The sequence below is a fragment of the Python bivittatus genome, unplaced genomic scaffold (assembly GCF_059951505.1).
Source record: "Python bivittatus isolate LINGU-HERP-01145 unplaced genomic scaffold, Pbiv_v1 ctg000980_np1212, whole genome shotgun sequence".
Lineage (NCBI taxonomy): Eukaryota > Metazoa > Chordata > Lepidosauria > Squamata > Pythonidae > Python > Python bivittatus.
This window is the reverse complement of record NW_028277125.1, coordinates 30,826,369-30,834,385: the sequence shown is the minus strand read 5'-3', so window position 1 is coordinate 30,834,385 and position 8,017 is coordinate 30,826,369.

The following is an 8,017-nucleotide window of genomic DNA, read 5'->3' as shown; positions in this document are numbered from 1 at the left end:
AGATTGGAAAAGGTCAGTTTACGTTCCAATTCCAAAGAAGGGCAATGCCAAAGAATGCTCAAACTACCACACAATTGTGCTCATTTCACATGCTAGCAAGGTTATGTTCAAAATCCTACAAGCTAGGCTTCAGCAGTATGTGAACCAAGAACTACCGGATGTACAAGCTGGGTTTTGAAGAGGCAGAGGAACTAGAGATTGAATTGCCAACATTCTCTGAATCATGGAGAAAGCACAAGAGTTCCAGAAAAACATCTACTTCTGCTTCATTGACTATGCAAAAGCCTTTGATTGTGTGGATCACAACAAGCTGTGGCAAATTCTCAAGGAGATGGGGGTACCAGACCACCTTACCTGTCTCCTGAGAAATCTGTATGCGGGCCAAGAAGCAACAGTTAGAACCAGTCATGGAACAAAATAGGGAAAGGAGTATGACAAGGCTGTATACTGTCATCCTGTTTATTTAACTTATATGCAGAGTACATCATGAGAAATGCTGGGTTGGAAGAATCACAAGCTGGAATTAAGATTGCAGGGAGAAATATCAACAACCTCAGATATGCAGACGATACCACCCTAATGGCAAAAAGTGAAGAAGAACTAAGGAGCCTCTTGATGAGGGTGAAAGAGTGTGCAAAAGCTGGCTTGAAACTCAGCATTAAAAAAACTAACATCATGGCATCTGGACCCATCAATTCCTGGCAAATAGAAGAGGTAGAAATGGAAGCAGTAACAGACTTTATTTATTTGGGCTCCAAGATCACTGCAGACGGAGATTGCAGCCATGAAATCAAAAGACACTTACTCCTTAGGAGGAAAGCTATGGCAAACCTAGACAGCATATTAAAAAGCAGAGACATCACCTTGCCAACAAAGATCCGCATAATCAAAGCTATGGTTTTTCCAGTAGCAATGTATGGCTATGAGAGCTGGACCATAAGGAAGGCTGAGAGCCAAAGAACTGATGCCTTAGAATTGTGATGCTGGAGAAGAGTCTTAGGAGTCCCTTGGACTGCTAGAACGTCAAACCAGTCAGTCCTAAAGGAAATCAACCCTGACTGCTCATTGGAAGGATTGATACTGAAGCTCAAGCTCAGATACTTTGGCCACCTAATGCGAAGAGAGGACTCTTTGGAAAAGACCCTGATGCTGGGAAAGATGGAAGGCAAAAGGATGGCAGAGGATGAGATGGTTAGATAGCATCCCTGAAGCAATGAACATGAAATTGAGCAAACTCCAGGAGGCAGTGAAGGACAGGAAGGCCTGGCATGATATGGAGTCACGGAGAGTCAGACATGACTTAAAACTGAACAACAACAACTATCCAATAGAGTCACAAGTTAGAAGGGAACATTTAAGCCATCAAATTAAAGCATGCCTACTTAGCCTTCCCTTGAATGTGTCCAATGAACTGAGCCCATCATTGCTCGATGTAATTTCACTGTTGAACTCTGTTAGTCTTAGGAAGCTGTTTCTAACATTCTGTCAGAATCTGTCTTTCTGAAACATAAATCCATTATACCATATCCTACACTCTGGAACAAGAGAGATCAAATCATAACCTTCTTCAGAGTGACAACTTTTCAAGTGTTTGAAGTGTCCTATTATATCCTCCCTGGTTTTATTTCAGAGTTAACTGTATCCAAATAAAATCATCTTCTTTGCCTTTTTCTGAACTTGTTTCATTTTCTTTGAATCTTTTTAAAAGTATGATGTGCACAGCTGGACATAATACTCAATGTGAGGTCTGACCAAAGCAGAATAAACTCAAGCAATTAATTGTCATGATTTAGAAATTATACTGATTTATTTTACTTAATGGGTTTTATCATAACTCTGTCTATCAGAACTCTGAGTGGCTCAGAGTTTTAACTCCTTTTTTACAGTAAAAGAGTTAAAATACAAGAATAATACAATAAAATAACAGAACTGCAAAAAAAAAAAACGCAAAAAAAAAAAAAAAGGACTAAGGAATAAGCTAAGGCCACTAGGAACAACAAACATCCAAGCTCAATCCAGGGTTGGGGTTCTAATTTATATCAGATTCCTATTTTTGTTGCTGATGCCTACAATTGCGATCACATTTTTTATAGCCACCTCATTCTCAAGACTCATATTAAGTTTGTATTCAACTATTATTTCAAGTTCTTTTTAGAAGTACCATTAGTAAATCAGATATCCCTCATCCTTTATTTATACATTTTATTTTTGTTTCCAATTCATTCTGCTAATTCTAGCCAATTTCTCTAATCTATCAAGGTTGGTTTGAATGATTTTTTTCCCCTAAACTATTAGTTACCCCACCCAGTTTTAAATCTGATAAGTATTCTTTTGACCTATTCAATTAAGTCATTCATACATACAGTCAGGTCCAGAAATATTGGGACATCGACACAATTCTAACATCTTTGGCTCTATACACCACCACAATGGATTTGGAATGAAACAAACACAATGTGCCGTAACTGCAGACTGTCAGCTTTAATTTGAGGGTATGTACATCCAACTCAGGTGAACGGTGTAGGAATTACAACAGTTTGCATATGTGCCTCCCACTTGTTAAGGGACCAAAAGTAATGGGACAGAATAATAATCATAAATCAAACTTTCCCTTTTTAATACTTGGTTGCAAATCCGTTGCAGTCAATCACAGCCTGAAGCCTGGAACCCATAGACATCACCAGATGCTGGGTTTCATCCCTGGTGATGCTCTGCCAGGCCTCTACTGCAACTGTCTTCAGTTCCTGCTTGTTCTTGGGGCATTTTCCCTTCAGTTTTGTCTTCAGCAAGTGAAATGCATGCTCAATGGGATTCAGGTCAGGTGATTGACTTGGCCATTGCATAACATTCCACTTCCGTCCCTTCAAAAACTCTTTGGTTGCTTTTGCAGTATGCTTTGGGTCATTGTCCATCTGTACTGTGAAGCGCCATCCAATGAGTTCTGCAGCATTTGGCTGAATGTGAGCAGATAATACTGCCCGAAACACTGCAGAATTCATCCTGCTGCTTTTGTCAGCAGTCACATCATCAATAAATACAAGAGAACCAGTTCCATTGGCAGCCATACATGCCCACGCCATGACACTACCACCACCATGCTTCATGGATGAGGTGGTATGCTTAGGATCATGAGCAGTTCCTTTCCTTCTCCATACTCTTCTCTTCCCATCACTCTGGTACAAGTTGATCTTGGTCTCATCTGTCCATAGGATGTTGTTCCAGAACTGTGAAGGCTTTTTTAGATGTCATTTGGCAAACTCTAATCTGGGCTTCCTGTTTTTGAGGCTCACCAATGGTTTACATCTTGTGGTGAACCCTCTGTATTCACTCTGGTGAAGTCTTCTTTTGATTGTTGACTTTGACACACGTACACCTACCTCCTGGAGAGTGTTCTTGATCTGGCCAACTGTTGTGAAGGGTGTTTTCTTCACCAGGGAAAGGATTCTTCGGTCATCCACCACCAGTTGTTTTCCTTTGCTCCCGGGTCTTTTGGTGTTGCTGAGCTCACCGGTGTGTTCCTTCTTTTTGAGAATGTTCCAAACAGTTGTTTTGGCCACGCCTAATGTTCTTGCTATCTCTCTGATGGGTTTGTTTTGTTTCTTCAGCCTAATGATGGCTTGCTTCACTGATAGTGACAGCTCTTTGGATCTCATCTTGAGAGTTGACAGCAACAGATTCCAAATGCAAACAGCACACTTGAACTGAACTCTGGGCCTTTTATCTGCACATTGTAATTGGGGTACTGAGGGGATATCACACACCTGGCCATGGAACAGCTGAGAAGCCAATTGTCCCATTACTTTTGGTCCCTTAACAAGTGGGAGGCACATATGCAAACTGTTGTAATTCCTACACCGTTCACCTGAGTTGGATGTACATACCCTCAAATTAAAGCTGACAGTCTGCAGTCAACGCACATTGTGTTTGTTTCATTCCAAATCCATTGTGGTGGTGTATAGAGCCAAAGATGTTAGAATTGTGTTGATGTCCCAATATTTCTGGACCTGACTGTATATTGAAGAGTAGAAGACCCAGGACTGATCCATGTGGTGTTCCACTCAATACCTCTCTCCAGTTTGATGAGGAACCATCAATGAACACTCTTTGAATACAATTTTCAACCCAGTCATGCATCCACTTAATTGTCATGCCATCTAGCCTGTATTTAATCAACTTACTAATCAACAAACTATGGGATACTTTATCAAATGCTTTGCTTTTATACATTTTATACTTCTTTTAACTGAGATGCTCTACAAGTATTGTCAAGTAAATTCATTTGAAAACTAAGCAAGAATGGATTTTTTAACATATAGTGGAACTCTTCCTCCTTTCTATTGCTTCGGTTTCTTCTGAACTGCTTCCTTTAACTGCTATATCCCAATCTCTGGAGTCATCCTACCAAGTCTCTGTTGCATTTATATCTGATTGCCAATTAAAGGTCTGCAGTAGTTCCATAATCTATGAAGGAAGTTACCTGATTTTTTAAAAAATAAGACTAGATTAGTCTGACAGCATTTGTTCTTGACAAATTCACACTGACTTCTGAGAATTACTGTATCATTTTGAAGGTGCTCATAGATCAATATGTTCCAGAATATTCCCATGTTTTGGTGTCAAACTGTCTGATTTGTACTTTGCTAGAACATCCTTTTCCACCCTTTTGAAGATGAGGACAGCATTTGCTTTCTTCCCTTCCTCTGGCATTTCACCATTTCTTCAGGATTGCTCAAAGATAACATATAAGGGTTCACCCAGACCATCAGCTACTTACTTCAGCACCATAGGATATAATTCATCTGCTCTTAAATACTTATAGTAAACTTATTAAAATAAAGAAGTAATGCCCATGTTTCTATCAGTTAAAATCCTGCTGTTCACACTTTCCTGGTAGAACAGGAAAGTCTTTTTTATTGGAAAAGACTGAACCAAAATAGTGTTGCCTTTTCTTTGTTGTCCATTACCATTTCCCACCCTTTGAATATCTGGTATACTGATTCTTGCTTTTCCTTTTATTTTAAACTTACTTAAAAAATACATTTTTATTATATTTAAAAATCTTTGCCAACCACAGCTCATTTTCATTTTTCTGACACCAATTCTATAGTTCTCAGCTATCTATCTGTACTCTTCCTTTTTGAATGACCTCTTTCAATTTCAAGAGGGTAAATCCTCCTCTTTCTCTTTTACAGATTTTCACTAAGCTTTTTGTATAATCAGCTGACTTTTCCTCCTGCCTTCCATTTTTTTTTACCCTTAAAATCAAATACTCTAGTATTACATGGCCACTTTCCCTGCATATTTCTGCTATTTATACCTCTTCAACTCTTCTATATTAGAAATAAACAGGATAGCTGATCCTCTTGTGTCTTTCTCCAAGACAAATCAGGACTTTTCTGGAAGGCTCTCCCAACAAAATAATCCTTTCAAAATAATTAAAGTCTCCCACTACCATGGCTTCATTGTCTATTTGAAAGACCTGAAGTTCATTTTTTGAAGACATCATCTACATCTTCTCTTTGGTTGGGTGGACAATAGTGTTCCCCAAAAACAGTATTGTTTTTATTTTTTGTCAACTTATTTTAATTCCGATGCTTTCTACAGCATTGTCAAGTTCATTCATTTGGATTTTTGAGCAGGAATAGATATTTTTTGATATATGGTGCAGCTCCTCCTTCATGTTTATTGAATGGTTTGCATCCTTTAATTGCTATATTCCAATCACTGGAGTCATTTCACCTTGTCTCTTTTATTTCTGTGTTTGATTGCCAATTAAATAAGCTTGCTCCCATTCCTTGCTATTTTATGACTCTCTCTCAATAGAATGTAAATTGAAAAAGCCCCATCCCCTTCTCTCTCTTCTTGCTGACATAAATACATGCCCAGCTTATGTCACAAAAAAACTTAGCACATGGTTTCCCCATACAAGGTCAGCCATCTACTGCCATCTGTTCAGCAGCAATAACTAGCTAATTCAGATGTAGTTATCATCCTTCTGAAATAAAACAGTCTCATTCACTGATGGAGAGACATCAACAAATTGGTAAAACATTCCTTCTAAGGATATTCAAAAGTCCTTAGTCAGAAGAGGCCTTGTTTGGAGTGATCCTCTGAGCTGGATACCAAGCAGATCTTTTGAAAACACTATGCTTAGTAAAATATTATTAAAAATGTACTGCAGGAAGCAGAGGTCAAGGTAAATAGCCACATGTTCAATTTTTTCCTTTTCTTCTCATAATATTTTAACACTTAGCTCAGTCATTATTGTAGCATTATCATGATAGCCATTTGCTTACACTGATGGTATATCATTGTTTTTGCTAGAGGCATAACAAAAATTCTCAGTAAAATGACAACAGGCTACTGATTATGAGGATGAGGAGAGTGAACCTGACATAAGATTACTGTTTTCAGGAACATTCCTTCATTCTGTTCATGGTATTGGAAAGAACTCAGTAGAATGTCTTATGGATTCCAATGGGATCTGCATGTATTGGGCATGCTTGACTTAGGAGATAGATTTTCAGACCAATGTGACTTTAAAGCTTCTCTGACTAACAATATAAATGTCCATGAAGGAACTTCCAGAAAGCCAAGAGTGATGTTTAGAGATGTCTAATTAGACTCATCGATATAGAAATCTGCGGGGATTCAGCTCAATACTGATCTTCTGAGTCTTTGCAGCAAATGTGTCAGACATAGGGAATAGGTGGGCTGTTCAAATTCAATCAAAAAAGCAGGCCATAGCTATGACTCACTGGCTAGATCAGCCCTGAGTCACACTGAGCCCTGCAGTGCCAGAGCTTCATAAATAAAAAGTAGCAAGAGGAAAAGAAAGGCAGGAAATGGAGAGCTTAACCTGTTTCTTTGACAATATAGAAAGAAAAACAAGAAGATGGCATGATGTTTCTTGCATGTCAAATGAATCTTTGGTGCTTGCTTTGACCAGTATTAGCCTATGTATTATTGGTTCAGCACTTACTATTTAGCAAATAACTTTATTTTGTCTCTAAGTTCATCTTTCAAGGACAGCATAATTTTCTGTGTGAGGCCCTGCTTTTCCTTCAGATTGGAAATATTGTAATGTGAGGCTATAATTTTATGGATCATCTGTTGGATTCCTATAATGAACTCTGACTGGGGAGTCCGTAGGTAGTGTTTCTAGATCATTAGATGGCAGCAAATGTAGGAGTTCTTTAACAGTTTTGCCTAGCCTCCTGAATAATATGTCCTCTAAGTCTTTCATGATATTCCAAGATATCTTTATCTTAAATAAAGATTTTAGCCCACTTTTAAAAAGAAAAACAATAGTCATAAAATAATATATTCACAAGCTGAGCTTAAGATGACTCATTTAACCTGCTGATTAAATTAACCAATGTTCTGCATTCACACAATACATTGTACAATGTCTGCATCACAAAACCTCAGCATTAATTCTCTTGCAGCATATTTCAGATGAAACACTGTTGGGGACAAGAGATTTGCTTTGGACTGGCCACATAACTCCACAAAGAGGAAGAAATATTGAAAATAGAGTCACTCCTCTATGCCAGTCTTCTCCAACTTGGCTCCTTTCAGATGTGTTCAAAACAGTCTCCACACATTTGTATGGTGACCAGTTGGGGAAGGTTGCATATGTGGTCATGGAGAAGAGGGGGCAAATGACAAAATGTGTTTTGTGATGTTGTGGCACAAACTCTATTTCTTACAGATTTGTTTATGACATCACAAATGTACAAAAGGGCAGAGCTTGCACTGTGAATTCACAACACATGTTTTGTCATTTCAGTATAATCATGGTTCAGGAAGGATTTCTATGGAAGGCTGTATTAGATTGTTTCTTAGAATTCCATGTGGAATTTTAGTGCCACTTATCTGCTGTGTGTGTGTTTGTGTGTGCTTGTGGAATGAAGAGATGGAGAGAATGAGAAATGGCTCAGTTTCCATTTCTATTTGGTTTGTCAGAAATATATTTTTCTAATATTGTATGCACTGCTTTTAGTACTCAATGAGC